This window comes from Delphinapterus leucas, chromosome 2 (assembly GCF_059928025.1).
Source record: "Delphinapterus leucas isolate spDelLeu-1000000601 "Yukka" chromosome 2, BTC_Dleu_Yukka2, whole genome shotgun sequence".
In the NCBI taxonomy this organism is placed as follows: Eukaryota; Metazoa; Chordata; class Mammalia; order Artiodactyla; family Monodontidae; genus Delphinapterus; species Delphinapterus leucas.
In genome coordinates this window covers 93,294,771-93,320,335 of record NC_143130.1, presented here as the reverse complement: position 1 = coordinate 93,320,335, position 25,565 = coordinate 93,294,771, and the positions used below count along the sequence as shown (strand labels likewise).

At 39.4% G+C, this 25,565-nt stretch overlaps 2 pseudogenes; both read right to left on the bottom strand.

Annotated features, from left to right (window-relative positions):
- Positions 1-1,222: 1,222 nt before the first annotated feature.
- On the bottom strand, positions 1,223-1,871 carry LOC149750208 (52 kDa repressor of the inhibitor of the protein kinase pseudogene; annotated as a pseudogene).
- LOC111181640 (52 kDa repressor of the inhibitor of the protein kinase pseudogene) lies at positions 1,657-3,182 on the bottom strand (annotated as a pseudogene).
- Positions 3,183-25,565: the final 22,383 nt, after the last annotated feature.

Genomic DNA, 25,565 nt, shown 5'->3' with positions numbered 1-25,565 from the left:
TTTTGCTAAATATTTTTGCATTTATGTTCATGAGAGAGATCAGTCTGTTTTTTCCTTTTCTTGTAATGTCTTTGTCTAGTCTTGATATCATGGTAATTCTGGCCTCATAAAATCAGTTAGGAAGTATTTCCTTTGCTTCTGTCTTCTGAAAGAGATTATAGAGAATTGGTGTAATTTTTTCCATATTAAAAGTTTGGAAGAATTCACCAGCAAACTCATCTAGGCACAATGTTTTCAAAATGAAATTTTAAAACAAATTTATTGAAAAGCCAAATCCATATTTTATTTATATTGAAATAAGCTTATTTCATTGAAATAAGATGAAATAAAAATTCATTTAGATTAAAATAAAATTTATTCTCCTCACTAAAGACAATAGCCATATATACTGTTATTCCTAAATGAACCACAAAATATTTATTTTTGCAAGTTTTCCAGCTCAAGATGAAGTAAGTGTAGTCAGAGAAAAAGCAGAAGAAAACAGTAAATCAGTTGTATCCATTGCCTCTAATTCTGTCTTGAGCGTGATGCAGAAGTGTTTAACATATACCTGATAAAAAGGTTATGATAAAAGAAGGTGTAGGCTCCACAAAGTAACGTAAATGGCAGCAACCAGATGTGGAACAACAGTGGTAGGCTCTTCATTTGAACTTCAATTGTAACTTGTTCCTTTAGGTTCACTTGATAAAGACAAAACTTCACTGTTTAACCAGCTCACAGTTTCTCTCTCTTTCTCTGGTAATTCCCTTCACTGTACATTACAAATGTTTAACAATATACTTAAACCTTCAAGTAGTCAAAGGTCTGTTGTGAGATTCGTTGTAATATTTTATAAAATGTATTTCTTTCTCCCACACCTCCCCAAAATTTATTCCTTCAAAGAACTGATAACTCAGTACAGTTGGGTCCACAGTGATAACAGATGCTATGTTTGAAATGACTTTGAACAATTCCAGAGTGCCAGTACCAGAGATCATGCAGAAATGAAATATGGCGCTTTCAGTACTATCTTCTGGAAGACCAGATAAGTTTTCAAAATGTGAGCATTAAAACGGTGGTTGTTTCTTTTTGTTTTTTGTTTTTAACATCTTTATTGCGGTATAATTGCTTATGGTGGTTGTTTAAACAGGTAGATTATCAATGGCTAATGTATACAGTCAGAGCCCTGTAGGCAAAAATATTCAAAGATTAAGGTGCCTACGTGCACCTTACAGCTTTTCCTTCAAATATTAAATATAGGAGAAAACCTATTTTTAAACATTCTTTTAGGTATTTTGACAGTTTATGAATTATCTGTAGGAAGCATAGTTGTATAGTTTGATATATGTGTCTACCATGAAATCCAGGTCATGTTTTATATAAAAATTCATTTTAAGCAAAACCAAGTTACTTGAGCTTAGGTCTGTCAAAGTGTTCCTCAGGTGTGCTTTGAGATGCTTTCCTCCATTTTCATGGGTCTCAATTCTCAACCTCCATCACAGAAAGAATGCAAAGGCCCTTCAGCAATGCATAAACATTAGGAAAACACTTGAGGCCAGGCAGGTGGAGGGCTTCATAAGGGGTGGATGGAAGCTCTACCTCTGTCCTTCTGTGTTTCTGCTTGATTCTCCAATTGTGGAGCTGGGCCGAGAGTGTGTCAGGGTTCGCTAAGTCACTTGTGTACACGTCAGCATGCTATTCCTCTGATGTGTTGAATTTGAGCTGTGACCAATGGTACCAGAGATAAGCATTTACAGGCTTTGGGGTGTTGTTCTGAGTATATACAGTTGATACTTGAACAACTTGGGGGTTAGGGGCACCAACATTGCCTGCAGTCGATCTGCATGTAACTTACAATCAGCTCTCCCTAACCACAGTTCCTTCCTATCCATGGATTTGCCCAACTGTGGATCACGTAGTACTGTGGTATTTATTGTTGCAAAATTCCCATATAAGTGGGCCTGTGCAGTTCAAACCTGTGTTGTTCAGGGGTCAGCTGTATCTTTAAGTTCCCGAGTAACTCCACTGTTGGAACACTTAGGGATTCTTCAGAGTAAGTCTCAGAGGTTAATTGAGATTCCGGGTTACCTTGCTGAACTCTGTGGAATTTCCCAGGGAGTTTCATTTGAATATCAGGTTTGGTTATCAAACTTATGGCTTCCTCAAACCAAAATCCATGGTAAGTTTTAATATTTTCCATCACCTCGTTAGTGAATGCAACGCTGCAGTCATTCTACTGACTGCAAAGAAAACATCAAAGATTTGCCCCTGGAGATTTTCTCCAAAGACTCTTGAAAAAGATAGGACTTTTTAAAGAGGTTAAGATAGGACACTTTAAAGGACAACAGTGACAAAAATGAAATAAAAATCTGTTGATACACTGCAGAGGACAAATGCTTAGCCAGCTAGATGGTTATTCCATCTAAACATAAAGTAAGTGCTTGCAGGAGATCTGTTTAAATTTCAAAAACATCAATCTTGTCTGTCCACTGAGAATGATAAATTTCCTTCAGGTCATTACCCTTTTCATTATTCTGAGAAGAGACAGAAATTACACTGTCAAGTTCTAAAAGAGTCATGGTAATTGATGGATAAAAGAACAACCTTCTTCAATTGTTCCCAATGCAACAGGTACGCCCCTAACAGGCACTGATTTTGCCAACCACATATGTAAGGCACAGGAAGAACAGAGTGTGTAGACAGCTTAGGGATACTTCCCTATGAGTCTTAAAGCAACAACTTTCATTTTTGAAGAAAATCTACTGGATACAACATCTGCCTGGCCATGACAGTGCTCCATATTTAGTCCCTACTTCTCAGTTACCCCAGTGTGAAATTACACAACCAGAATTTCTGTATCAACTTGTTGAGGAAGGAAGCCTACAAATTCTTCTCTTGAGTATGAAATTCTTCAGCAAACCTCACCAGGACGGTCTGGGGTTCTTCCCCAGCTATGTTCACACATCATCATAATCACAAGTCCCTCACTTTCCTGAGGGTTTCTTCCTGAATGAGGCTCTCACGGATCTCTAGGAGCTGATTCTACTGTTTGCCAACAGTATGTTAACTGGTGTTGTCTCAAAGTGCCTTCTCAGGACCTCTTCACCAGAATTTGTCTTGTACTTCTGCAATGCTTGAGAGTTATCAGAAGTCAAGAGAATTTATGGGAGTTTATCAGCCTCATGTCCATCCAGAGGTAGGTTTTGTTTTACATAAGAATTGAAATATCAATACAAACTACTATGTATAAAATAAATAGTAAACAAGGACATAATGTACAGCACAGGGAAATATAGCCATTATGTTGCAATAACTTTAAGTGGAGTATACTCTATAAAAGTATTGAACCACTATGTTGTACACCTGAAACTAATATAATATTGTAAATCAACTATACTTAAATCTAAAAAAAGAAGTTCTTTTAAGGAAATTTCAAATAAAGGCTTTTTAGGTATTGTTTTCATTCTCTTCAAGAGTTAAAGATAAGGGGCTTCCCTGGTGGCACAGTGGTTGAGAGTCCGCCTGCCGACTCTCAGCAAACAGTGGCCTGATGCCTAATCCATCCTGCCACCTGACTATGTAAAGAAAGTGTTATTGGAACATAGCCATGTCCGTTCATTTATGTATCTTCTGTGTCTGCTTTCGTGCTCTGATGCAGAGTTGGGTAGTTGCAACAGAGACCATATGGTCTGCAAAGCCTAAAATATTTACTATCTGGTCCTTTACAGAAAAGGTTTGCTGAGCCCTGCCCTATTTGTTAAAGCAGTCACTAGCTATTCTGTGTCAGGGGGAGGAAAGAAACCCCACTCTTGGAGGGGGGTGTGTCAAAGAAGGTACAGCCATTTAAAAAAATCACCATGGCACCTGTTTGCCTCTCAGATTTTAATCCTTGTTTGCTTTTTAATTTTGTAAGCTATTTAAAATAGCTCTTCTATTTGTATACTAGAGTTCTGTTAGAGAAAGTTAAAAAGTGAGAGTCAACTATGTTATTTCAAGTTTTATTCGTTTTTTCTTTTCTTTATTTTTTTTTAAGCCGTGCCATGCAGCATATGGAATAGTTACCCAACCAGGGATTGAACCCGTGCCCCCTGCATTGGGAGCGCAGAGTCTTAACCACTGAACCAGCAGGAAAGTCCCTCTTTTTTCTTTTTAAACTTTCTTGTGTCAGCTCCTGTGGATAAATATTTGGCTGGTAATTCTTTCAAAGTAAGGTTAGAGAGGTTAATCCATGTTCACAGAGTTAAATATCAGAGATAAGGAGACCTTTAGTCCTCCCCCACCCCCCAAAAAAGTGGAAATGGTAAACAGTTGTCTAGACAGTTAAGTCTCCCTTGGTCAAGAAGTTTCAGGTTTTAAAAATTATTAACTACATATTTATGAAAAAAAATTTTTACTTAAATATGCTGTATTGGTGCCATTTTAATTAATCCCCCAATTTCCTCATCTGTAGAATGAGGGGGTTAGGTAGTTGGTGGCTCTCAATGCAGGCTGCATATTCAGATCATCAGGACCCCTGGTCCCCATCCTAGATAATTAAATCAGAATGTCTGAGTATAAACTGAGATTGAGCTCAATAAATCCTAGAGGAGAAAGAAATTCATAAACTTTAAAAGATATTACCTCAGGCTTCCCTGGTGGCACGGTGGTTGAGAGTCCGCCTGCCGATGCAGGGGACGGGGGTTCATGCCCCGGTCCGGGAGGATCCCACGTGCCGCGGAGCGGCTGCGCCCGTGGGCCATGGCCGCTGGGCCTGCGCGTCCGGAGCCTGTTGCTCCGCAGCAGGAGAGGCCACCGCGGTGAGAGGCCCGCGTACCGCAAAAAACAAAAAACAAAACAAAACAAAAGATATTATCTCAATATATTTTCTTGAAGTATTTCCTACAACCACACAGTTCTGTCATATCACTCCTGGGTGGTGATGATGTGAAACTGTTGTAGCTCATAGCTACTCCAAGAAAGGTCTGCTTTTACTTCAGTTTGCCACATATTCTGGAATGCCCTGGAATTCGTCAAAGGGAAAAGAAATGCTCAGATGAGCAGACCTCTCCCATTGGAATTCTCCTTAACAGCTGACACAAGACTAAACAAAACCTCTTCCCCAAAGGCTTATCTTCTGGGTCTACCCTGAAGGTAAGAGGTCCCTTAGCCACCCTACAGTTTGTAGACAAACTAGAAATCCCTAATCTCCCCACAGGTTCATGACTGGATGCAGGACAAGTACACCAAAGGGATTCCTTATGATAGTGGCTTCTGGAACACACTACTGGAAAGTTAGGCTACCTTGAAGATAGTTATTAATATTCAGACAGTGTTCCTAGGGATAAATTAGACTAGACCAAAGAATACTGCATTTAGGGTACTTGTGTTCTAGGAATTGAGTGGAAAATTCCCCTGGGGTCCTCATTCTTTTACCTTTGTCTTCCCTAAAGAACCAAAGCACGGGCTTCCCTGGTGGCACAGTGGTTGAGAACCCGCCTGCCAATGCAGGGGACATGGGTTCGTGCCCCGGTCCAGGAGGATCCCACATGCCGCGGAGCGACTGGGCCCGTGAGCCAAGGCCCCTGAGCCTGTGCGTCCAGAGCCTGTGCTCCGCAACGGGAGAGGCGACAACAGTGAGAGGCCCGCGTACCGCAAAAAAAAAAGAACCAAAGCACTCATTAAAACCAGTAAGGAAATGCCTACATACATGTTCAGGATCCAGTACTCTAGAAGGGGTGGTTGAATAACCATATTACATGCCTGATATGCTATATTATAAACTTACATTCCTCAGTGTCTGGTGCTCTGGCTTTTGCCAGAAGCTTAACAAAAGACATGTAGACATCCATCACACTCCTTGCAGTGGTAGCAAAGTCACCAGTCATCAAGGCATGGATTTCAGAGAGCAATAGCCTGCAATGCACGGACAAATTAGAAGTGCCGCTGTATGCAAACTAGAACGATAATCAGAATTGGATGTGGGCAGCCACAGATGAAAGAACACCGGCTACTCACGAAACAACCCCAGAAGTAGAAGGAGCAAGTTATTTTACTGTGGGAACCTGAATTTGGAGAATTAAGTGGTCAACCATTAGGAAAACCTCAAGTTAACTGAACGGCAGGGATGAGTTTCTATCATTGTGGAAAGTTCCTACAAAAAAAGTTATTGAAAAAACTTCTATACCCAGCAGAGCTCTGGGGACTCTGAGATGTGTTTATGAAAATATCTGAGATTACCTAATGAGAAAGATATATGCTACTTACCATACCCACAAGAATTGTTTCCCTCTGCACTCAGAGTTTCTGTGGCTGCTATGCCCAAAGTAACCTACATTAACCAGGCAGTCTGCAAACAAGATGGCAAAGTAAACAATAAAAATGTATTCTCCTTCCTACTTCCATTAATCCCCGGAACTAAATACTGGTATGATATGGGTCAGTTTTCTGGTCTGGACACTAGTTTTGCTTTGGCTTCAGTGAATGCCCCTGGAATTTACTTTATATGGAATATATTGGGTTGGCCAAAAATTTCTTTTGGGTTTTTCCATAAGAGGTTACGGAAAAACCCAAACAAACTTTTTGGCCAACCCAATACTTCCCAGGTTCTTCCTAAGGTTCCCCAGTGTAGGGATGGCTACTTGAACCAGCACAGGGAAAACTGCTTCATTCCTATTAACGCACAGAGTTGACTCAGTTTCCCATTTGCAGATTACCGCGCTGAGGTCATTTATGAACTTAACAAATCTCATCATATTGGCTTTTTATCCAACCATAGTAGCTGAATTCATTTTTTTTCTAAATTAATATTTTTATGCCCCTATTGTAATGAAAGCCAAGCTTCTTTGCTCTATAACTATGACAGGAAATTATTAGTCTACAGCAAGCCTTCTAGAGAGTGAAGGAAAGACGGGGGTGTTAACTCATTCTCTAAACTGAGTTCCTTGGAAGAATCAGAAATCATCCTAGATGCCATCCAGTAGTGGGTGGCAGAGCATTCCCATCAACCAGGAATTTCAGAATAAGAAAGCAGTCTCTGTTACACTGACCTTGCACACTGACCTTGCACACTGACTCTTCATCTTTGCTTGCTGCCTCTGAAATGGCTGCCCCCAGAGGCTTTGCCGCATTGAGACTGATCTGTCTGGCAATGGAAGAGTCCAAATCCAGGATAAAAAGTAGACAAATGGTGGAGGAAGAAAATGAGCAGCTTCTACATTCCACTGAACACTGATATCCCATTATAATAAAAATGCTCTTTCTTAACACAGCCTCTCTGACATTTTACCATACTCATCTTTGGGCAGAGTTTACTCTCTCATTATTTCTAGAATAATCTTTCTTGTCAGACACTATGGACAGCCACTTGGCCCTGAATTCTACTGCTTTTCCCCCAAATTTCCTTGTGTAGGGTATAGCAGTTTTCTCTAGCTGAGTTGTTTATAGGCCCATAAAATCTTAACAGTTTTCAGAAAATGTGCCATAAAAATAATTTCTAACACAACAAGGAGGCACAGAACCTCTTGGCAGCTGCTACCAATGGAGCATCAGCCCTATCCTGTAGCCGCTGAGATGCTGTGGATTAAATTTCTCTGAATAAGTTTGTGGCCTGTCAGTAGTTGTTCCAGCATAAGAATAAATGTCTCTCTGGAATAGAAGAATGGGCAGGAAATGAATAACGGTACATTTCTATACGTAGCCTACCCACAGAAGTGTACAGTCACATCCATACCAGCTTGTGTTAACAATAAAATGTGGAAGAGAACAATATAATCCCCTCTAATGTAGTATGGAAACCAATGCAGGGTTGGTGCCTAGAAATGAAGACAGATCTATGGGAAATGATAATTTGGAAAATAATTATTTTCCATGTTTCAGCCCGGGCTGAAGGTGCTAATGAGCACTAAAAGTTCTGTAAATAACTAGAGGGCAAAGAGAAAGAAAAAAGGAAGAGTCGCAGACTTAGTAGCCAGCCCTTTAGGATTGGTAATACATTCCTAGTTAATCCACCCCATTCCCAGAGAGTTAGCGATATCACTGGCCCCAACAATATCATATAATAGTTTTCAAATCCATAGTGTAAAGAAGGCCAGCTTCCCTAGCCTGTCAGTAAAGGATAGAGCCACTATTCTAATCTCTGACAGTTTCCCATCCCTTAATCTGTGTTTTTCTTCAGTTTTTTTGTTTTTTTTTTCATATAATTGGGATGATGGAAAGACTTTTGGCAGGAGAAACAGAACTTCTCACATCTACTTTCTCTTTCTTAGAAAAAGAGCTTGTTCTTTGTGGATTTGCCAACCTGGGCCCCGGTAGGGATCATGGGAGAAAACTTGAGTGAGCACAATAGGAACTCCCCACTTCCTTTTCCTCCTATTAAACCTCTGGAATATTACAGACAATTTTAGAAATGGGTATATTTCATTAGGGCCAAAGTGAAGGCCCTGGTGGAAGATTTGTTTCTATACAATGTAAAGCATGAATACTGGATTTATTAAAATGACCAGGAACCAGGAGAGTAGAAATGGTGTCAATCCCCTATGCCCTTGCTAAGTAGATGAACACAAGATTAGTAATGGAAGGCATAATAAAAGCATGTTTCTTAAGAATGCGTGTTGTTCTTCGCTGAAATTCAAAGAAGAGGAATAAGGGAGGAAGAGTCAAGAGTTAGATGTTTAGAAGGAATATTTTAAAGCAACAGTTTGGACTTTTGCTCTCACATGATAGGTTTTGGCTTAGATTTGCAAAGCTAGCGTTCCAGAAGTTGTTTTATTTCTACTTAGGTATTAATTAAGCTACCACTAGGTGCCATTCTCACAGACAGTGGTTAAGAGGGTCAAAGACTGATGTGCTTTTGATTTTTTAAAAGAAATAGTACTCTCATACAGGACCTAGACATAAATAATTCCTAGAATTCTCCTTAAGTGTAAAGCACTATACACAATTGGAAGCAGTTTCAAAAAATACCTAGGTATAATTAATTTTATCCCATACTAATTTCGATGTTATCGATTATTGCTTATTCTAGTATTATCTTGCTTCATTTTATCTAAGCCTTAAGAAGAACAGAATTTTCAAATTCACCCTGAACTCTTCTTGAATTTGGTCTTCCAAGGGCCCTAGTCACAGTTCTGGGACCTTCAGCAGCTTTGTCAACTACCAAAACCCCTTACTTCTTCCGCTGAGGCTTTAACTTAAGCTTTAGGCTGGTGTCTGCTAGTCTTGAACAAGCTTAGGTGACTTTGCCCAGTGCACCACATCCCTGAGTACTCAGAGCTGTTTCCTTCCTCAGCTGAAGAAGAGCTAGAGGGAGAATATACCTTCTTGTCTACCTCTGTGATGGTTAACTCTGTGTGTCAACCTGGCCCAGTTGTTTGGTCAAACACCGGTCTAGATGTTGCTGTGAAGGTATTTTTAGATATGATTAACATTAAATCAGTAGACTTTGAATAAAGCAGTTTACCTTCCATGATGTAAGTAAGCCTCATCTAATCAGTTGAAGGTCTTAAAATTGAAGACTGAGGTTTCCCAAAGGAGAAGGAATTCTCCTCAAGACTGCAATAGAGAAACTCTGCCTGCCTGCCCTAAAGACTGCAGACTCTAGCCTCTGAAATTCCATGAGCCAGTCCTTAAAATTAGTCTCTCTTCTCTCTCTGTCCCTCTCTCTCTCTATCCTATTGGTTTTGTATCTCTGGAGAACCCTGACTAATACAACCTTTCTAATAAAGTTATTTCTGGTGAAATAAGTCAGAGAAAGACAAATGCCATATAGTTTTACATATTTGGAATCTAAAAAAAATGAACTCGTAGAAACAGAACAGATTGGTGGTTGCCAGAGGTGGGGGATGGACGGGATGGGTGAAGGGGGTCAAAAGATGCAAACTTCCAGTTATAAGAAATAAGTTCTGGGGCTTCCCTGGTGGCGCAGTGCCGATGCAGGGGACACGGGTTCGTGCCCCGGTCTGGGAAGATCCCACATGCCGCGGAGCGGCTGGGCCCGTGAGCCATGGCCGCTGAGCCTGTGCATCTGGAGCCTGTGCTCCACAACGGGAGAGGCCACAACAGTGAGAGGCCCGCGTAATTTTTTGCATTTTGCAATGTTTACATAAATCAAGTTATTGCAATGTTCACATAAATGTTTACATAAATGCAATGTTTACATTTACATTGCAATGTTTACATAAATCAAGTTATTAGGTTGTACACCTTAAATTAATACCATGTTACACATCAGTTACACCTCAGTAAAACTTGGGGAAAAAAGAAAGTTATTCCTCTATCTTTGCTTTTAGCATTTTTTTCTTTGAAACCAGAATTGAGCTTCTAATCTGCATCAGTCACTTGCACTTATTTACGGGCATTTCTTCATGGGTTCATGGGTTTCCTTAGTAATAGCTCTAACAGGTTTCTATTGTGCACCTTCTTTTTTTTTAAAGAAGCTTATCATTCATGTATCTTTTCTAGAAAAGAACATTTCAAAATTACATTTAAGAGAAAGTAAAGTTAAAACATAAATACTAAGTGATTTCACCATACTCCTTTGTCACAACTTTTTCAGATGTAGCTCTTAAAAATATTTTAAGTCTTTGAGGATTTCTATCAGATAATGTCCCATTTCTTTTTTATCAGAATCACTTATGTATGTTGGATTGTGGGTAGGGAAGAAGAAATGTATTTAAATGAATTTAAGGCACTAAAGACTGCAAGGTTGATAGTAAAAATGATGACAGAATACAAATGCCAATTTGCAAAGGAGAAGGCAGAGCTGTTAGTAGTGATAAACTAAGAATCCTATCAGAATTCCTCCTAATAAACTGGTAGCATACAGAACACTTGGCTACCTTAAGTTCCTTTCTCCTCATCTCCCCTGTTGCCTGAAGCCTCAGTGATGTCCCACCAGAAGAGCAACTTTCCAAGACTGCATGAGTGCCTTCTTCACTGGGGCTTGTGTATCTTTACCTGCTTGTGTGGCAAGTAGGTGCTTCTTTGGGTCTTGGAGATAGAAACACATAGAGATATGATTTAGTCCTTAAAGAATAAAGGAACCCACCCAGTTCCCAAGGTGGAGGATAAAGTTCAGAGCAATCAGCAACATTTTTTTGACCCATCAAATGCAAAGCACCTCACTCAGGCTCTTGGGAGTGGTACAAAAAAAAGTAGAAAACAGATCTCTTATCTTCAAAGAAATTACAGATGGGCTGATTTTCAAAAAAGCAGAAGACATACTTTACTGTTTAAAAACTCCCAGAGAGATTTAAATTCTACATCCTACCTATGGGAGCATTTTTCCCCACTACTTGGGAATCCTCTCTGTATTGATATGTCCCCAAAGGAGGTGAGGCCAGCTCTATTTCTCTGGAGAATCCTGACTAATACAACCTTTCTAATAAGAAAGTTATTAGTGCCCAGAAGCAACTATGGCACCTACGTGCTCTGCAAAGAACTTTTCCAGCAGTTGGTGTCTCCAGGGCCACAGAGCTCCCCTTTGGTACTTGGTGGGAAAGTTGACCACTTGAAAGTAGAGAATAAAAGAAATGTGTGTGAAAATATGTGCCGTTTACAAGTGGTGTGTATAAAGGGAACATGATGTCCAACCTTGTGTTTTTCCTTCCTTCCTGGAACCAGTTTGAACAATTGTTACCCAGTTAGTAGAAGTTGCAGGTCTGAACAGAAGCTTCCTGGTCTCTCCAAAGGGTGATTATAGCTGATGGTTGAAAGCTTGGCATTTCTAGAGAGAAAGAGGTGGCAGTAGCCCTTTTGCAACTTTTAGGCAGTGGTAAGAATTCTAGCCCTTCGTCTTTAAGCATTATGTTGAGCAGACTTCAGCGTTTTCTTTCAGCATTTTATTCAAGAGAAAGAGTGGAGTGAAGGACAGTGAGTCCAAAGTTTATAGCCTGAGCCACTGGAAGGTTGGAATTACTTTAACTAAATAAGCAGAGGCAGACTCAGGGAGAAGCAGGTTTGGGGGGAAAGATCAGGAGTTCAGTTTGGGACATACGAAAATTGAGACGCCTGTTAGACATACAAGTAGAAATGTGGAGCAGGCAGCTGAATATATGCGTGTGGACAGGTCAGGGCTGGAAATGTGCATTTGGATGTCATCTACGTGCATGAGACTGAATGAGATTCCCCAGGAGAAATTGTAGTCTGAGACAAAGAGCCAAAACGGAGCCCTGGAGCAGTCCTGCGTTTCAAGTCAGAGAGACAGGAGGAACCAGGGAGACCAAGTAGCAGCCATTGAGGAGAGAGGAGAGCCAGGAGAGAGGGGTGTCCTGAAAACCAGAGGCAGAAAATGTTACAAGGAAGAAAAATAAAGTGATCAGTTGTCGGGGACACTGCTGATGGGTCAAGTAAGGATAAAGAAGATGTGCCTTAGATTTTACAACGTGGGAGACATTAATGGCCCTAACAAGGGCAACTTATGTGAAGAGGTCAGGGTAGAGGCCTGAGTGAGTGGGCTCAGAAGAGAAGAGGAGAGGAATTGCGGACAAGGGGGGTAGATGATTATTTTGAGGAGTTTTTCTGTGGCAGGAACAGAAATAGAGCAGTAAGCTAGATGGGGGAATGAGGTCACGAGTGGTTGTTTGTTTTTTACGTGGAAGAAATAGTACTATATTTGTATACTAGCGGAAATGTCTAGTAGAGAGAAAAAAAATATGGATGCATTATAGAGGGGAGAATTGCTAAAGCAATTCTCAGAACGCTGAACACACTCTAACCTTGTGCCAGGAGTTTGTTCCCACTCTGTACACAATAAGCGCCAGCAATTCTGGTTAAGGAAATAGTTTCTGTAGGGACAGAGTGGAAAGACTTGTGGCGCTCACTTGAAAGCCACAATCCCTGCATCCTGGAGCCCAAGGACAGGATGGGATGAAAATGCTGACCTCGATGTCTCAGCTTTGACCAGACGATACATTTTTTTCTGGGCATTCCCACAAATACCACCCAAGCATCCTTTCTGTGCAATGTAGGTTATAATAAAAGCTTCCTAAAACAGATTTGACCATTTGTGATCATTTGAAGGGACAAAATCAAATTTTCCCCTTTTACCTTAGAGATAATTGTTGCCATAGAAATTTTAGGCTGTCTACAGAATTATACAGGAAATTTTACTTAGTTTTTAAAAGGTTTCAGGCATTATCTTTAATGTCTATGCAAATAATAAATTTCAATTTAGGAATTGATTTCTGGTAAGCCCATGGTTTCTTAAATCAATTCATTTTTCCCCCATTTCACCGATGCTCTATTAGGCAATGCTTTCTTAGCCTACTTTGAATATACTAGAGTATTAGAAAATAATAAAACTACTGTTTATGTAAAAATATTTTGTTAGCCTGAATTTTAAATAACTGAGAAGAATTTCTCCCCACAGGTATGGTTTAGAGAAGTTTTAAATAATTGACACCTTCCTAAGCTTTCCTTAAAAAAAGAAAACCAGTTCAATCAGGACTTTTCAGTATTTTCCACCAGTTACCCCTCCTAGCAGAGGAGAACAAATCATACTCTGGAGAGTACGGGGGTATGGCCAAAGTAGCCAATAAAACCATTAAGTTTCTTTGAAGTCTCTTTTTGAAATATTAAAATCGATACAAATATTTCATTTTATACTATAATAACACCATATTTTAAAATATATTAAAATGTTTTAAATTATCATTCAGGGAAAAAGAAATGTTCCGCCTGTATCATTGGTTCAATGAAGAGGCTGCTTTTCTTGGATTCTGTCCATGTCAGAAAACTGGGCTGCACCGAAGGCAGCTGACACCAATACCAGATTCATCATCTCGACAACTTCTCTTCTCTATTTTGGAGTCCCAGTGTCTCTAGAACCCACACCCACAAAAAAATGGCAAACAGTTTTTCACTGCTTTATGGGCTATAAAAGGGTAAATGCTGAAAAAATATGTGTAGGATGCTGCTGGAGAGAGAGTGATGGTGCAGTATTTTCAGGTTCCTGTGATAAACAATTCTGAGAGTTGCGACATCCTGCTCACAGGCCAAGTAATCAGTGTCATATGATCTGCTCTCTGACCCAGTCAGCCTTTTTTTACTATTTCCACAGAACTCTTGTCAAAACACTTTTATGTTGAAGAAAGATGAGTAATGATGTTTTCTGTTTCACTAAAGCCAAAACTTTCACTATGCTTAAATGAACCGAGAATCTCAGTGATATAGTCCTTGTGATTTCCATCTAACTCTCAATCTTTATTATAACAATTTTATTGATGTTCACAAAAAAAAACATTAACAGTTTTGCTTTGCAGTTGTTATCTGAAATTATTTAGACTTCAAACAAATAAACCAAAAGCTATTAAATAAGAAAATTGAGTGAGACATTCTTTATCACCACGATGAACAAGTTAGTCAAATTATCCAGGTTTTTGTCTTTGGTCATCACCTCTCTTTTCTTGCCTAATGAAAAGCAAGTCAACCTTGAGTTTGAAACCTTACTCCAGTGTACTTCCCCCATCCCATATTATTTTGAACCAAATCCTAAATATCATATGATTTTATCCAGAAATATTTCAATATACCAAAACATTTGATTGAGGGCAATTATATCAGGAAATGGAGCTGATTTGCAGGAGCCAATGGTTTTGTGTATAATCCAAGTAGTAACAGTGATTTACGAGGTGAGAAACTTATAAGGTAGATAAATATCTATTGTACAATAGATATCTCAGCCTTCTTGGACTCACTGAGAAGTCACATGTTCAAGTTTGTCTACTCTGGTCAAAGTATAAATATGGGCCACAGATACCCACAAAATTTGTTCTTGTCTCGTGTAGCGTCTTGCATTCACTTAAGGAGACTCCAGAGCTAATATCAATGGGTTCCTCAATTACACCAAAAAATGCCAGAGTTTTCAATCACTCTCTACACATAAAAATTTTTCTACTCTACAGTATGCATTCAAGAAAAACACAAGTTTGACTGACATGGAAAAACAGAATTTTGCTAATTTTACTTGTACATGTGTCACAAAACCCTTTTAAGGGGCAAACATTTTAAACAGTTTTTCTCCAAATCCTGGAATAAAACTGACACTCTCTGAAAATGTACCATAGTTATCCTAGAGCTTTGAGAACTGCAGTTAGAATCCTGCAAGAATAAATATGCCCCTGCTTGAGAAGAGAACGAATCTGAAACCTTTGTGGTATGTGTGAAAGCTGGCTAGAGAAGGAAAGATGAAAAATGCTCTAGGGCATGATGTGTGTTAAGACTTCAAGTTGATCCCTCTCCGTGTTAGCAGATACAGTATCAGTAATACCTGCTGACACATCAAGAGCCAAGGAAAACCACTCGAAATCATTTGCCTTCTTGTTTAATTGATTATCGATGTTGCTCCCAATGTCCTCAACTCTTGGAGGAGTGCTTCACACCAAATGGCTAATAGTTTTAAGCAAGTTTGTTTATTCTGGACAGATTCCTTCAGCTGCTGCAATCCAACATGATCCAGTGAACTTACCAGCAGTAAATGGCTTTCCTTGCTTGGCTAACAAATGAGCCAGTAGGAAACTGGCTTTTGTTGCAGCCTTATTTTCATTTTTTATTTTTGTGAAGAAATTTTTCTGTGATGAGATATTCCATTTAAGATTTTTCCAATTTTTCTGACTCTTCCTCTCCTGTGAGCTGGGAATATTGTGATCAGGCTTAGTTTGGTAATGTCAGCACAGCCTTAATGTCACTGTATAATAAACACAATGCTTTGGCATCTAATTTGATCAAAATAACCCACATTCCACTGTGCCTTAGAGGCATGACATTTGAAGTCCACTTTTCTTGTTTTGACATGATGGGTATGCACTGGCAGTGAAAAAAATAAAATGTCACGGATAGAGTGATACATAAGGCTCTTGAAACACTGTCAAGTTCTAACTGTGTCAGTGGGACCTGTCAAGTTCTAAGTGTGTCAGTGTGATTCAGAGCCCGTGAGCAGCAGCGTGAAAGCACCACATAAGTAAGGCCTCTGTCCCAACTTACTCAACTCTGCCATTGTAGCACCAAAGCAGCCATAGACAATACAGAAGTGAATACACATGTCTGTGTCCCATAAGCATTATTTATGGACACTGAAATGAGAATTTCATGTAATCTTTCACATGTTGTGAAATCTTCTTCTTCTTTTGACTTTTTTCAACTATTGAAGAATACAAAGGCCATTTTTAGCTCCAAGGATGTTGAAAACATTTGCTGAATCCTGCTCTAGAGGATGAGCCAAGGGAAGAGGTTTTTAAGAGAAAGTCTGGAAAATGGCACTGGAACTCTCACTTCGGTGTTGAACTCAGAGGAGGCAGTTTCTGACAATGTCGTGGGGCAAACTTCAGGTATAAGTTTCTTACCATAAGGATGGTAAGAAAATGATTATGGGAAATACAAACAATCCTTTCATGAAATTTACCTCTACATGGGGGGAAGAAAATGAGAGGTAGCTGGGGGATGATGTGATTTAAGAGAAAATTGTTGTTAAAATAGGAGAGATTTGGACATGAGCACTTAACCTTTATTTTCTCTTCCTTTTTAAATAAGAAAAATAATACCTATCTTGAAGTTTTTTAGAAAGGTCAAATGAGATAAAGCATGTTTTGTACTCAGGATGATGCCTAGCTTATGGTAGATTCTCAGTAACTCATATATTAATATTCATATATGTTCATTATTTTTTTTTGGTAAAAAAACCCAACAGAGTCCAGATTACTTTGCTATTAGGTTCCTAAACTATCTTATTTAAAATCAAGACTGTACTCTTATTGAGGTGTTTTGAAAATGGTTAAATAAATTGGAGGTTGACCAGTTAGTCAAGATTCTGTAACTTCAATAATTTTGATTTTGTAACTTCCTCAGCTTTCCTTCTTCTAGACTGAGTTCAATCAATTTAGTCTATCTTCACGTGAGAGCCACGTTGCCTTTAAGATCCTTTTCATTGTCTTTTTCAAGCCGTAATACAGTCATACCAACTATTATACAAATGAATAACACAAATCATACACTGATTTGGTATATTAGTAGGCTTATTTTTATTCTTACTAGTTTTTGGGGGGAGAGGAATGTAAATTTTTTTAAATTTTATTTTATTTATTTTTTTATACAGCTGGTCCTTATTAGTCATCAGTTTTACACACATCAGTGTATACATGTCGATCCCAATCACCCAATTCATCACACCGCCACCTCCACCCCCCTCCGCTGCTTCCCCCCCTTGGTGTCCATACGTTTGTTCTCTACATCTGTGTCTCAATTTCTGCCCTGCAAACCGGTTCATCTGTGCCATTTTTCTAGGTTCCAAATAAATGTGTTAATATATGATATTTGTTCTTCTCTTTCTGACTTACTTCACTCTGTATGACAGTCTCTAGATCCATCCATGTCTATACAAATGAACCAATTTTGTTCCTTTTTATGGCTGAGTAATATTCCATTGTATATATGTACCATATCTTCTTTATCCATTCGTCTGTCGATGGGCATTTAGGTTGCTTCCATTACCTGGCTATTGTAAGTAGTGCTGCAATGAATATTGGGGTGCATGGGTCTTTTTGAATTATGGTTTTCTCTGGGTATATGCCCAGTAGTGGGATTGCTGGATCATATGGTAATTCTATTTTTAATTTTTTAAGGAACCTCCATACTGTTCTCCATAGTGGCTGTATCATTTTACATTCCCACCAACAGTGCAAGAGGGTTCCTTTTCTCCACACCCTCTCCAGCATTTGTTGCTTATAGATTTTCTGATGATGACCATTCTAACTGGTGTGATGTGATACCTCATTGTAGTTTTGATTTGCATTTCTCTAATAATTAGTGATGTTGAGCAGCTTTTCATGTGCTTCCTGGCCATCTGTATGTCTTCTTTGGAGAAACGCCTATTTAGGTCTTCTGCCCATTTTTGGATTGGGTTGTTTGTTATTTTAATATTGAGCTGCATGAGCTGCTTGTAAATTTTGGAGATTAATCCTTTGTCCATTGATTAGTTTGCAAATATTTTCTCCCATTCTGAGGGTTGTCTTTTCATCTTGTTTATGGTTTCCTTTTCTGTGCAAAAGCTTTGAAGTCCCATTTGTTTAGTTTTGTTTTTATTTCCATTACTTTAGGAGGTGGATCAAAAAAGATGTTGCTGTGATTTATGTCAAAGAGTGTTCTTCCTTTTTTCCTCTAAGAGTTTTATAGTGTCTGGTCTTACATTTAGGTCTCTAATCCATTTTGAGTTTATTTTTGTGTATGGTGTTAGGAGTGTTCTAATTTCATTCTTTTACATGTAGCTGTCCAGTTTTCCCAGCACCACTTATTGAAGAGACTGTCTTTTCTCCATTGTATATCCTTGCCTCCTTTGTCATAGATTAGTTGATCATAGCTGCGTGGGTTTATCTCTGGGCTTTCTATCTTGTTCCATTGATCTATGTTTCTGTTTTTGTGCCAGTACCATATTGTCTTGATTACTGTAGCTTTGTAGTATAGTCTGAAGTCAGGGAGTCTGATTCCTCCAGCTCTGTTTTTTTCCCTCAAGACTGCTTTGGCTATTCGGGGTCCTTTGTGTCTCCATACAAATTTTAAGATTTTTTGTTCTAGTTCTGTAAAAAATGCCGTTGGTAATTTGATAGGGATTGCATTGAATCTGTAGATTGCTTTGGGTAGTATAGTCATTTTCACAATATTGATTCTTCCAATCCAAGAACATGGCATATCTCTTCATCTGTTGGTATCATCTTTAATTTCTTTCATCAGTGTCTTGTAGCTTTCTGCGTACAGGTGTTTTGTCTCCCTAGGTAGGTTTATTCCTAGGTATTTTATTCTTTTTGTTGCAATGGTAAATGTGAGTGTTTCCTTTATTTCTCTTTCAGATTTTTTATCATTAGTGTAGAGGAATGCAAGAGATTTCTGTGCATTAATTTTGTATCCTGCAACTTTACCAAATTCATTGATTAGCTCTAGTAGTTTTCTGGTGGCATCCTTAGGATTCTCTGTGTATAGTATCATGTCATCTGCAAACAGTTACAGTTTTACTTCTTCTTTTCCAATTTGTATTCCTTTTATTTCTTTTTCTTCTCTGATTGCCACGGCTAGGACTTCCAAAACTATGTTGAATAATAGTGGTGAGAGTGGACATCCTTGTCTTGTTCCTGATCTTAGAGGAAATGCTTTCAATTTTTCACCATTGAGAATGATGTTTGCTGTGGGTTTGTCGTATATGGCCTTTATTATGTTGAGGTAGGTTCCCTCTATGCCCACTTTCTGGAGAGTTTTTATCATAAGTGGGTGTTGAATTTTGTCAGAAGATTTTTCTGCATCTATTGAGATGATCATATGGTTTTTATTCTTCAATTTGTTAGTATGGTTTATCACATTGATTGATTTACATATATTGAAGAATCCTTGCATCCCTGGGATAAATCCCACTTGATCATGGTGTATGATCCTTTTAATGTGTTGTTGGATTCTGTTTGCTAGTATTTTGTTGAGGATTTTTGCATCTATATTCATCAGTGATATTGGTCTGTAATTTTCTTTTTTTATAGTATCTTTGTCTGCTTTTGGTATCAGGGTGATGGTGGCCTCATAGAATGAGTTTGGGAGTGTTCCTTCCTCTGCAATATTTTGGAAGAGTTTGAGAAGGATGGGTGTTAGCTCTTCTCTAAATGTTTGATGGAATTCACCTGTGAAGCCATCTGGTCCTGGACTTTTGTTTGTTGGAAGAATTTTTTTTTTTTTTTTGCTGTACGCGGGCCTCTCACTGTTGTGGCCTCTCCCGTTGCGGAGCACAGGCTCTGTACATGCAGGCTAAGTGGCCATGGCTCACGGGCCCAGCCACTCCGTGGCATGTGGGATCTTCCCAGACCAGGGCACGAACCTGCGTCCCCTGCATCGGCAGGCGGACTCTCAACCACTGCGCCACCAGGGAAGCCCTGTTGGAAGATTTTTTTATCACAGTTTCCATTTCATTACTTGTGATTGGTCTGTTTATATTTTCTATTTCTTCCTGGTTCAGTCTTGGAAGGTTATACCTTTCTAAGAATTTGTCCATTTCTTCCAGGTTGTCCATTTTGTTGGCATAGAGTTGCTTGTAGTAGTCTCTTAGGATGCTTTGTATTTCTGCGGTGTCTGTTGTAACTTCTCCTTTTTCATTTCTAATTTTATTGATTTGGGTCCTCTGCCTCTTTTTCTTGATGAGTCTGGCTAATGGTTTATCAATTTTGTTTATCTTCTCAAACAACCCTTACTAGCTTCTTTTTAATGTGACTTTTTTTTTTCTTTCTGTAAGTAGTACATGGAGTTACCATATGACCGAGCAATTCCAGTTCCACTCTGGTATTGCTGGGTCCACACGAAAACTTGCACACAAATGTTCACAGCAGCACTATTCATAGTTGCCCCCAAATGGATATAACATAAATATTCACCGACTGATGGACAGATAAAATGTGGAATAGCCATATAATGGAATTTTGTTCAGCCATAAAAAAAGAACAAAGTGCTGATATGAGCTACAAAGTGGATAAGACTTGAAAACATTTTGCTAAGTGAAAAAATCCCATCACAAAAGACCACATTTTGTATGATTCCATTTATTAAATTTGAAGAAGAGATAAATCTATAGAGACAGAAAGTAGATTAGTAATAGCCTAGGGCTTAGAAGAGAAATGGAGAATGACTGCTAATGAGTATGGGGCTTCTTAGTGGGAGGATACTTTATAGTCTGTTGTCTGATAATCTGATATCTGGAGTCTCTGTGGATATATTTCTGTTGAATGTTTTGCTGAAAGGGTCTTTACTCTTCGTGTGTCTGTCTATCTTTGGTTGTGTATGGGACTTTGTATATGAAATCTTATTTTTAGAAACAATCTGAAGCCTAGACAGATGTTACATTCCCTCAAAGAAGAATTCTTATTACTTTTTTCAGGCATCTGGGAGTTCCAGCCATCAAGTATCATTTTAATCCAATTCCAAGCTAGAGATTTTCTGGGCTACTCAAATGATGTGAAGCTGAGCTGCAGACGGTGCAAGGGCTGGTTCACTTCCATTTCACCTTAATTCCTGGCGTGCAACCAGGTTGTGCGATTTGGGGGAAATTCCCTCAATTTCTTCCTTTATCATGCTATTTAGAATTAACTGTCTAAAGACTAACACATGATTAGGGACTGAATTGGATTAAAAATAAATATTTATCTTCACTTTCCCCTGAAACTGCCCTAAAATGATAGTAATGGAATAACAAGGTCAAAACCCAGAAGGACTAAGAGAAAAGGGAAAACAGTTGATGAGAGCTGCCTATAAGTTTTTGGAAGACAGGACAGCTGATGGAGGAGTGATGCCTAATCCAGACAGCAGGGTACAGGAAGCAGAGACCAATGTGAGCCAGTTCACCACAGAATCGCACAGAAAATGTGCTGTTCCCATTATCAGTCGACAGGGGGAGGCAACCACAACTTGCATTGACGTGTTATGGTCTGTAATACACAATTACTGTATCACATCAAGGATATTTGAACTCGCCCATGTACTGTCACAGTCTTGTCAGGTGGGCCCTAGATCTAATACAACTGGACAATGTTCGAATATGCTATATTGGTGATATGGTTATCTCAAAATCTGAGGATCAAGCTAAAAGAGACCTTACGAAGGTTATAAATCATATAACTAATTGGGGATAATTGATTAACTCCAAAAAAATCCAGGGCTGTACACAGACTATGAAATTTGGGGGGACTGCATACTGTAGACAATGAGCAATAAATTATTGCTTCCCACCTCTCAGGCTATAGGGACTCAACACCTAGTGGGCCTGTTTGGCTTTTGGAAAAATTGTATCCCTCAATCAGGGATATCGTTAGTTTCAGTTCATAAGATTACCCAGAAAAAGGCTATATTTGACTGAGGAGCTGAATAGCAACAAGGCTTCTTAGAACCGCAGAGGGCTGTAGCCCAAATTATCCCATTGGACCTTATGATCCTCATGATGAAATAATATTAGAAGTGTTGGCTACCTGCACTCATGCCAACTGGAGTGTCTGGCCAAAGGCAATATCTACTGCTCAGTGGTGACCTGGACTTTTGAACTAGAAAAGTACCAAATGCTACTCTCTAGTATATTCCTTTTGAAGACAGTTACAGGCTTGTTATTGAGCATTTATGGAACAGCTCCAATAATAGAAGGATATAAGATTATATTAAGACCTGAAATACCAGCACATCACGGGTGATGTTAGAAAAGCAATCCAACAAGAAGGACAATGCCCAAACAAGTTCCATCCTAAAATGGATTTGGTACACAATGGGAGCATGTTCCTGGGAGTTTCCATGGGAGGAACTCACTGTAGTCACAAGCAAGTAGCCTCTTTTCCCGTAGGACTGACTATAGAGCCTCCTGAAGAGGATTGGCCAGCTGTTATTTGGCCCTACTGAGTCTCAAACTCTTAATAAAAATTGCCCTATTTGCCAACAGGAAAGGCAGAATTTTCGGTTCCTCTGGGGAAGTATTCCCAGGGGAAAAGGTCCATCATATAGCTGGCAAATAGATTACATTGTCCCTTTACCTATTGTTTGGCAACTTAAATATTGGCCTTAAGGGTTTGGTTTCACATATCAATGGCTAAAGTCAGTGTTGCAAATTCTGTCAAAGGACTGCAACAACCACACACGCACACACACACACAGACACACACACACATCGCCTTCCTGTTTGGCCCTCCTAGTTACATTTCATCAGATCAGATCAAGACACGTCACTGCCTATATATACAGTGAAACGGTAGGCAAAGAAACATATTCAGTAGGCTTAGCATATTACTTGTCACTCTCAAAGTAATGGGTTAATAGAAAATGGGGATAAACAAAACATATGCTTTTTAAACTGAGGGAAAACAAGTGATTGAAGGGCCATTCCACAAAATTATAGGACTATGTCTTATAACTTGACCTGAGGAGGATTAAAGGTAGAATTACATTAGATAATTGGGTAAAACTAATATTGTAGAAGCTAATAAAACATGTGATAATACTGATATGGACAATCAAATGTGAATATTGGGAGACTGAACTAAACCCCTTTAGGATATTATCCCTGTGGAGGAGAACCTGCATGAAGAAAATTTTGACCTGAGCAATGGTAGGTCGACTACAGTCCCTGAATCCCTCAGCAGATACATACCATAAATACAATGGCTGTAGAAGAAGTAGACAAACTAATTGTAAAGTTAGTTCAGAAGTATGAGAAAGTTTATGCTGGAATTTTCAGCTATTTGTTTAAATCCATACCAGCTGCCCACGGATTATTACAAATGCATGGAATTTTCATGTACATTTTGACTGTCTACTTGATTATATATCGTCAAGCAAGTAATGGCTCTCAAACTAAGAGTGACCATTTTGTCCTAGAATGGTCTTGACCATGGATGAGGGGTTAGTCCGTGCTGTGAGGGTTAATTCCTGCAGACCTGAAATTGGCCCGAACTCTTTTACTAAAATAAGAAATGTACCCACCTGACACTGACCTCTGGTCCAGGCATAACACCTACTGATTATTAGCGCTGCTTTGTAACCATGGGTGGGAGGAGTTTCAAGGCAAGCTGTTGACATTGTTTATTGATAACAGTGAAATTGACTTGCACCTGGTCTGAGACACCCAGAGGGTTCTGTCATTGGAACTGGTTACATAGCAAGTATATGCCCACGTGACCAACAGGGGATGAGAAACCCTGGTTGAGACTCTACCTTGGGCTCCTTGGTTCTGAGATGGTCCGTGCTCATATTGGTGGTTCCAGATCTGAGAAAGTGTGTCTAGACAGCCCTTACAGAGGGCTAACAAATGCAGGTCGGGCTTGGCTGCCCTGGACTCTTTGCTGTGAGATGGCCTTTGGCTGTGATGCATATCTTTAATACTATTGCTATACTGTGCCCTTTTCCTGTAATAAACTATATAGATTTATAAGCACTGTCATTTTAAGTCCTATGAGACTTTAGCAGTCAAACCTCGTTTAACTGTTACTGTTGGTGCACTGTGATGGGAATCTAAATGTTTTTCATATTCTTCTAATTTCTTAAAAAAAAAGATCCTCTACATCCAAAAAGTTGACCAAAAAAAATCTGAGGTACTGTATTTTTACATTCTTCTGAACTATTGGGTGGTATTCCTATGTAGTTGCAAGTTAACACACTAGAGTGGTCAGATCCATGAACTTTATTTTTAAAAGGTTATTCCTGAAAGAAATACCTTGCTTTTTTACAAGGAACTAGACCTGCCCTGGCAATATTATTTTTATTTAAATTTAGTTCATTTTTTATGACAGTAGGTTCATCCTAATATGCACAGCTGTTTCCTTAGACATCGAGTTACAAAAGGCTTGGTGGTCCCTGGGAAGAATGGCAATCTGCAGTTGTTGGCAAGTGATCTGGGAACCGTGACTCTAAAGAGGCAAATGGTGGGCCTTCTGCCTGCTACAGATACCAGAGAAGCCACCAGGTTGCAGGACTGGTGGATGACGAAAAGAAACCTGATAGCAATTGTGTGGTGGACACCAGGCTGCTTCTGTTTTCCTCTACAACTTTGACAAGAGGGGACACCACAAGCAGTGCCAAGGATCTAAAAATAGAGACTTTATTAAATCATTCAGTTGAGCTATCTTTGTTGAAGTAATCGTCTTATTTAATAACCATGCAAAAGGCCAATGCTAGAAACATGATGAGATGAGAAAGAGGGAAGAGTCCAGGATGGCTTGGCCAACTGAGTCAGTTGTGATAGTGTTGAGCCTGCGATGCCTTTGCACATCCAGATAATGTCCACAGACAGTTGGGAACAGGACCTGGGGCTCAGGGCCAGGCCTAGACTAGAAGGTCCAGGCTTAGGGCCTCCCCTCCCACGTAGCCTCTGGGAATTACTGGTGGATATGCAGGGGGTAAGACCTGTGCACAGGTGAGATAACCCAGGAGGGAGAAAGCGGTACCTCAGAAACCCAAAAGAGGAGAGCCCTTCAAAGGAATGGTCAGTAAGGCCTGAATTGTGTCCACTGGAAATGACACTTGGGTCAGGGTTCTCAGCAGTACCCTGAAGCAATAAGGTAGAAATCAGATAGCAAGAGATTGAAGAGTAAATAAAAGGTGAAAAAGTGGACATATCAGTAGATGTATTCTTTCTGGAAACTGAGCTCTAAAAGACAGTGACATTGCCAGAGGGATAGTTTTTGTTTTGAAGATTATTTTGAACATGACTATTTGCTGAGGGAAAACACACACACACACACACACACACACACACACGCTGGAGTTATAAGGAAGATGATAACTGATGAAGCCAGTTCCTGAAAGAGGAGAGAAAGATTAGAATCTAAGGACAGTTGTGTGGATTAGACCTGGTCAAAAGGTTCACCTCTTTCTCTGCAGTAGTGAGAGAAGTGTCTTTGTAGAGGGTTGAGAAGTACAGTTGAGTGATGAGAGGAAGACCCAACTTTTCTCTTTAGAAGCTTAGCTAGTACAGGCAAGGAGAGAAAGAATTTAACCAGGGAATGCAAATGCAGGTAAATCTATAGAGAATTGGAGCAGAAAAGCTGAGGGAACTGACACCTGATGGCCTCTATTTTCTCTGTGAAAAATGAAGCAATATGATAAGAGAACAAAGTGAAGGT